This window comes from Pelophylax lessonae (assembly GCF_965119305.1).
Source record: "Pelophylax lessonae genome assembly, chromosome: 7".
In the NCBI taxonomy this organism is placed as follows: domain Eukaryota; kingdom Metazoa; phylum Chordata; class Amphibia; order Anura; family Ranidae; genus Pelophylax; species Pelophylax lessonae.
In genome coordinates, this window is record NC_138774.1 from 201,833,875 (window position 1) to 201,839,874 (window position 6,000).

Genomic DNA, 6,000 nt, shown 5'->3' on the forward strand with positions numbered 1-6,000 from the left:
GTCTTATCCGTTTTACTTGTTTGTTCTCCAACAAACTAAGAATGGAGCACAGTGGTGTTAATTTTGATCATTTACTGTATGTAGGTCTGTGTTAAGTAGATCTCCAGCTAATAATAGAAAGGAAAGCAAGGGGAAATGCTGTCCTTTCCCAGATAATTGCTTTCTGCAAACTGTAGCAGGAGCACAGTGGTACTACTAGCAGAATGCTTCCATTCCATATGCACACTCTACTTTGCGCCTACTGTTTTTTTAAATAGTATTGCTGTTTAGCACCCTCTTCAGGGATCTCCAAACTATGGCCCTCTAGCTGTTGTAGAACTAGAAGTCCCATGAGGCATTGTAAAACTGACATTCACAGACATGACTAGGCATGATGGGAATTGTTTTCTAAACAACTGGATGGCCATAGTTTGGAGACCCCTGCCCTAGCTAGTTGTATATAGATTTCCGCTCAAAGATCCTCTGCTGATCGGAACAGAGTGAGCAGATGACGCATCCATGTCCGCTCAGTTTATCCAGCATGGACCAAGCCCGCTCTACTCTGTTGGTGGCCAGGAGTAAACTGACTTCGCTGTCCATTATACACAAGACTACCCTCCAATCTGCCTAAACGGAAGGATGTATCCTCTTTCAATTTTATTTTTAGTGGACTGGATCCCACCTGGAGGTAGGCAGGCGTACATGGACCTAAGACCATTTACACAAACCTGGCAATAGGAATGCATAGACCTTCCGATCTGGTCCGCCTGTCAGTTTTCACTTATGTGAAAGGGGCCTTCAGAGGTTGTAACAAACCATATAACACTGCTCAGGTTTTCACAACTGAGGGTTACTGCCCATTGAATGCCCCGTACACACGCGTCGATAGTTGGCCTTGAATTTTCGTCCAACGTCCGATCGGCTGATTTTCGGCTTGTTAGTATGATGCTTTTGACAACCGACTCTGACTTTTTGGCCGAATAAAATCTGGTGTGCAGGCTATAAAATTTCTGTTGGCCGTCAACACAACGGCCGATTTTCCGTCAGTCAGTACAGATTTCGGGAGACAAAAATCTGATGAGCAAGACTGGGCATGCTCAGAGAAGAAAAAACACAAAGAAAGCAAACCAACACATGACATCACTTCTGAAGTTGATTTTTGTTGGCCGAGAAAATTCGTGTGCAGTCTAGGCACATTCCAACCAACAAAACACAACTCTGGACAAAAGACGGCCGATCGGTCGGCCGATAATCGTTGCGTGTGTACGAGGCATTAGTCTTTAAGAGTGAGAGATCTTCCAGATGGATTTTGGCCCCTGTTCTTGGTATTTTGCGCAATTGCATAAAAATAGCTGTTGCTTTGTATTATGTCACAAGATGTTTTTTTTATTTAAGGACTATGTTGCTCTGTAAATAAACACTTAACCACATATTTGTGTATAGAGACTCAACTGCAGATACAAGTGCTTGAGAGAAGTAGGATTGTTCCTCCATGTCTGAGTAGCTGATATTATTACTTTTGACTTTCTTTACTCTGCAACTCAATGTTGGCAGAGTTACTTATTGTCTACTGCAAAGTGAATAACGAGCTCGTTCAGAGGGAAACCGGTCAAGATAAGCGTAACTCCAACAATAAAATACCACAACGGCCCTTTGTGCACTCTTTCATGGACAGCAAATGGATAACAGGACACTTAATGAAATTATTAAATGCAAATGAAATTGATACACATTGTTGATGGGGCTTTGTTCTTCTAGTGAAATGGAGGCCTCCTCCAAGGTAAAATAAGAATCCAAGGACACATTGTTGTGAAGTACATTTAGCAGATGTGGGGGTAATTTTCTGAACGGTGCAGGAACTTTGCTAATTGGAGAAAGGCTGGTCAAAAGAGTTCAGTCGGATGTGCAGGATTGGTTTTCAATGCGCTTCTACATAAATTGCATGCTGGACTTGACTCAACATAAATACTTTTCAGTGGAAAAAACTGGTAGACGTGGCCACAGAATTAATATTCTCACCCAGTGGCGTAGAGTGGGGGGTGCTGGGGGGGCCAGCCGCACCGGGCGCAAAATCTGGGGGGGGGCACAGTGTCATGCTGCCATTTAGGAGCCTGCTCAGCCATCCTTAGTGTAGGAATCAGGTAGGTCTCTGTAGTGGTCAGTGTAATTGTCAGGTAGGTCTGTGTATTGCTCAGGTAGGTCAGTGTAGGTGTCAGTATAGAAATTAGGTAGGTCAGTGTAGTGATCAGGTTGGTTAGGGCAGGAATAAGGTAGGTCAGTGTAGGTGTCTGTGTAGTGGTCAGGTAGGTTTGTGTAGTGGTCAGGTAGGTCTGTGTAGGTGTCAGTATAGTAATCAGGTAGGTCAGTGTAGGAATAAGGTAGGTCTGTTTAGTGATCAGCTAGGTCAGTGTAGTGGTCTAGTAGATTTGTGTAGGGGGCGCAAATTACTTACCTTGCCCCGGGCGCTGACAACCCACACTACGCCACTGTTCTCACCCAGTCAACTGAAACACTGTTATCTCATGTCTGTATAGCAAAAGAATGTCTTTACACAGATGCCAAGACACATGGGCCAAATGTCAGACAGCATCGCCGGTTCAAAAGAAACCAGCCGATATTCAGCCCATGTGTACGACCAGCTTCTATGGAAGGGGCATGACCGAAAAAGATCTGCCGATCAGCTCCCCTGACAGGGGAGATCACTGTACTAACATTGGATAATTAGTACAGCAGCTCCTTCTGAGCTGTCAGATTTTTTTTTGGTATAGCCCTGCTGAGTTTAATGAAAAACTAGTATGACATAATTTTTTTTTTTTTTTTTTACCTTAATGCGTTCCCTGCACTAAGCTAAAACATTTTCCTAGTATTTGTATTACGCCTTACTCGAGCCAGCACTGTGCCCAACTGCAGTGCCTCTCTCTGTTCACAGGAGCTGCGGCGGTAGCCATTGTTAATCAAATTCTGTGAGCAGGGGGTGGTTCGGAGTTGCGCTGTGTGCGTCAATAGACACACACAGCCTGGCTCCTGATCGAGAAATGGTTTCTTATAGGGGGGGGGGGGCAGAGAAGACAGGAGCATGAAATGTTGACACAGTACCTTAGAAGAGGAGGTTCAGGGCTACCTTGTGCAATACCATAGAAATAGATCAGGTCAATATAATGTTTGCATTTTTTTTTCCTTTTAAAAAACAAATTTTAAGCTTTGCAATCATTTTAAGATGTTGGTTGCCGTTCTAGCCAAAAAATTTAATGGACTGCTGCAAAAACTTGCAAATTTATCTTGTAGTCGAGTCTAGTAGGGAAGATGGCATTCCTGGATGCAGCTTATAGGACAAGCCTGCTTGTTGATCGAAAACCTGATCAATGTATGACCAGCTTCAGTTTCTACACTATTAAAATAAAACATGCAGCTCTGTGAAAAGGATATTGAAAAAAACAAGGAAGGGAATGGATACAAGAAAATCCCCAAGTCCCTTAATTTCACCTGGAGCACAGTTATGTCTATCAATAAAGAAAGTGTAAACCTAACTGGATGATATTTACTTTGCTAAAGTGCTCTACACAAAAAAGATATGCACTCAATACTTGGTCAGGGCTCCTTTTGCATGAATTACTACATAAATGCGGTGTGGCATGGAGGCGATCAGCCTTTGGCACTGCTTAGTTGTTATGGAAGCCCAGGTTTTTTTTATAGTGGCTTTCAGCTCATCTGCATTGTTGGGTCTGGTGTTTCTCATCTTCCTCTTGCCAATACCCCACAAATTCTCTATGGGGTTTAGGTCAGGCAAATTTGCTGGCCAATCAAGCACAGTGATACCATGATCATTAAATCAGGTATTGGTACTTTTGGCAGTGTGGGTAGGTGCCAAGTCCTGCTGGAAAATTAAACCAGCATCTCCATAAAGCTGGTCAGAGGGAAACATGAAGCGCTCTAAGATTTCCTGGGAAAGGGCTGCGCTGACTTTGGACTTGATAAAACACAGTGGACCAACACCTGACCTAGCCAAGGTTGGGTGGCGGCTATGCAAACCTGCTGGAGTGATGGGGACCTGAATGGTTAGTATTGTCAGGAACTGAAACCTGAGTGCCCATATGTAATTGGGGGCTGGGAGTAAGTTCTCCCTGAGAAAGCTGGAAGGGTCTATTACCTCCTGATTTGAAGGTTCTGCCTTGTCTGTCCATGGGCTGGGAAGGCAGAGAGTCTGCAGTGTCTGTGCTCTCTGGGAGTGGTCGCCCCAGAGGTGCTCTTAGTAACACTTGGGTGTGGGACCCCAATGTGTGAACTGGCACATGGTCACAGCTCCAAACACTTTTTCTGCACTGCGCCTTTTAGGGCTGGGCCTTTTGACTAAAGTCCGGGGCAATTTTTGTTACCAGGCCTCAGGGCCCTGCCAGTGCACTATGCATGGCCACTTATTTATTTTATTTATTTTCCTCCCACGTTTGTCACCTTTGTTTTCTTCTCACTAGGATGAAGGGTGTGAGTCCTCGGGCTTGCCCTAAGGTCTAGGGGGAGGATGTGTGGCCTTCTGGTTCCTTCCCCTCCTCTGTCCCTGGGGGGGGGGGGTCTCTCTTCAGGAGAGCCCCTCGACCTAGTATTCGGGTGCAGCTTCGGCTGCCAAGAAGAACGGGTCTGCCAGGCCTTCTGGCTAGGCAGACGATTGGAAAACCCTTTGTCCCTGTCAGGAGCCTTGCACCCCAGGGGATCAAGGTAGAGGTCCTACCCCTTCAAAGCACACCCCTAAGTGTACTTTTTTGTGTGTGTTCACATGCACCTTTTTTGTGTTCACTTACCGGGTTTTTTCGTTGTAGTTTTTGCACCACCGCGGATAAAAAAAAAAAAAACACCAGCAGATGACATGGCTCCCCAAATCATCACTGACTGTGGAAATTTCAAATTGGACCTCATGCAACTTGGATTCTGTGCTTCTCCACTCTTCCTCCAGACTCTGGGACCTTGATTTCCAAGTGAAATGCAAAATTTTCCACAGTCCGTGATGATTTGGGAAGCCATGTCATCTGCTGGTGTTTGTCCATTGTGCTTTAGTAAGTCCAACGTCGCACAGCCCTCTACCAGGAATTTCTAGAGCCCTTCATGCTTCCCTCTGCTAACCAGGTTTATGGAGGTGCTGCTGAATTTGCTTTCCAGGATTTTTTGTCTATAGGGCAAATTGAAGTGTTGAAGTGAAACTCAAAAGTTCTTTTTTAGTTTTGGATTCAGTAGGAAAGGATTAAGATTCATGTGAGTTCTCTTTATTTATTTTGCCATGCCCTATTTCCCTTCACTTCATGTTCCAGAGATACAGAAGGAAGTGAGAGGAGATCTTTCCAAATTAAGGGGATATTCCCTTTAACAGTAGTCTCCAGAATAGGATTTTCCATTAAATGATCCCTCTATTCTCGTTCCTGTGAAAATGATAAGATCTTAGGTTTTCTATTACTTTATGCTTTGGAGAAAATGGTCACCGAGATCAATGGTGAAGGTGACTCTCCCCAAGTACTGACAGAGACAGCTGTAAAGCTAAACAGAAGTTCAAACCCCTTGATGCCCAACCTGTGGCCCTTAGCAGACCTCAATATTAGCAGTAGGAGCATTGACTTGCAAAAGAGATGTAATGACAGTGATCTCTAAGGCTGGGCATACATTATTCATTGTTTTAAGTTCAACCAGAAGGTTGAACAAAAGAAAAAAAAAAAAATTATCCAAATCCCCCATCCACACTTTCAAGGTGGATGGGGGAATAGTTCCCTCAATGCTATTGTATATGTAGCAATGTTTCCAGGCCTGTGGCCTGATGTGGGTCTGCCATTAGAACCGGTACTCTCTCCAGCCCATGTGAGCTGTGGCCCTGGGTGTGATAACTAAAGCAGCGACAACTCCGACATCTTTGTTTGTGGTTTTTATTTGATTTAAAGGGGATGGGAGAAGGGATTGAGTGGGATACTCCTTGCGGCTCAAACTAATTACACGTGGGACTTTGTTACTGAAAAATGCCTGTTGACGCTTCCTTGACGCCAGTTG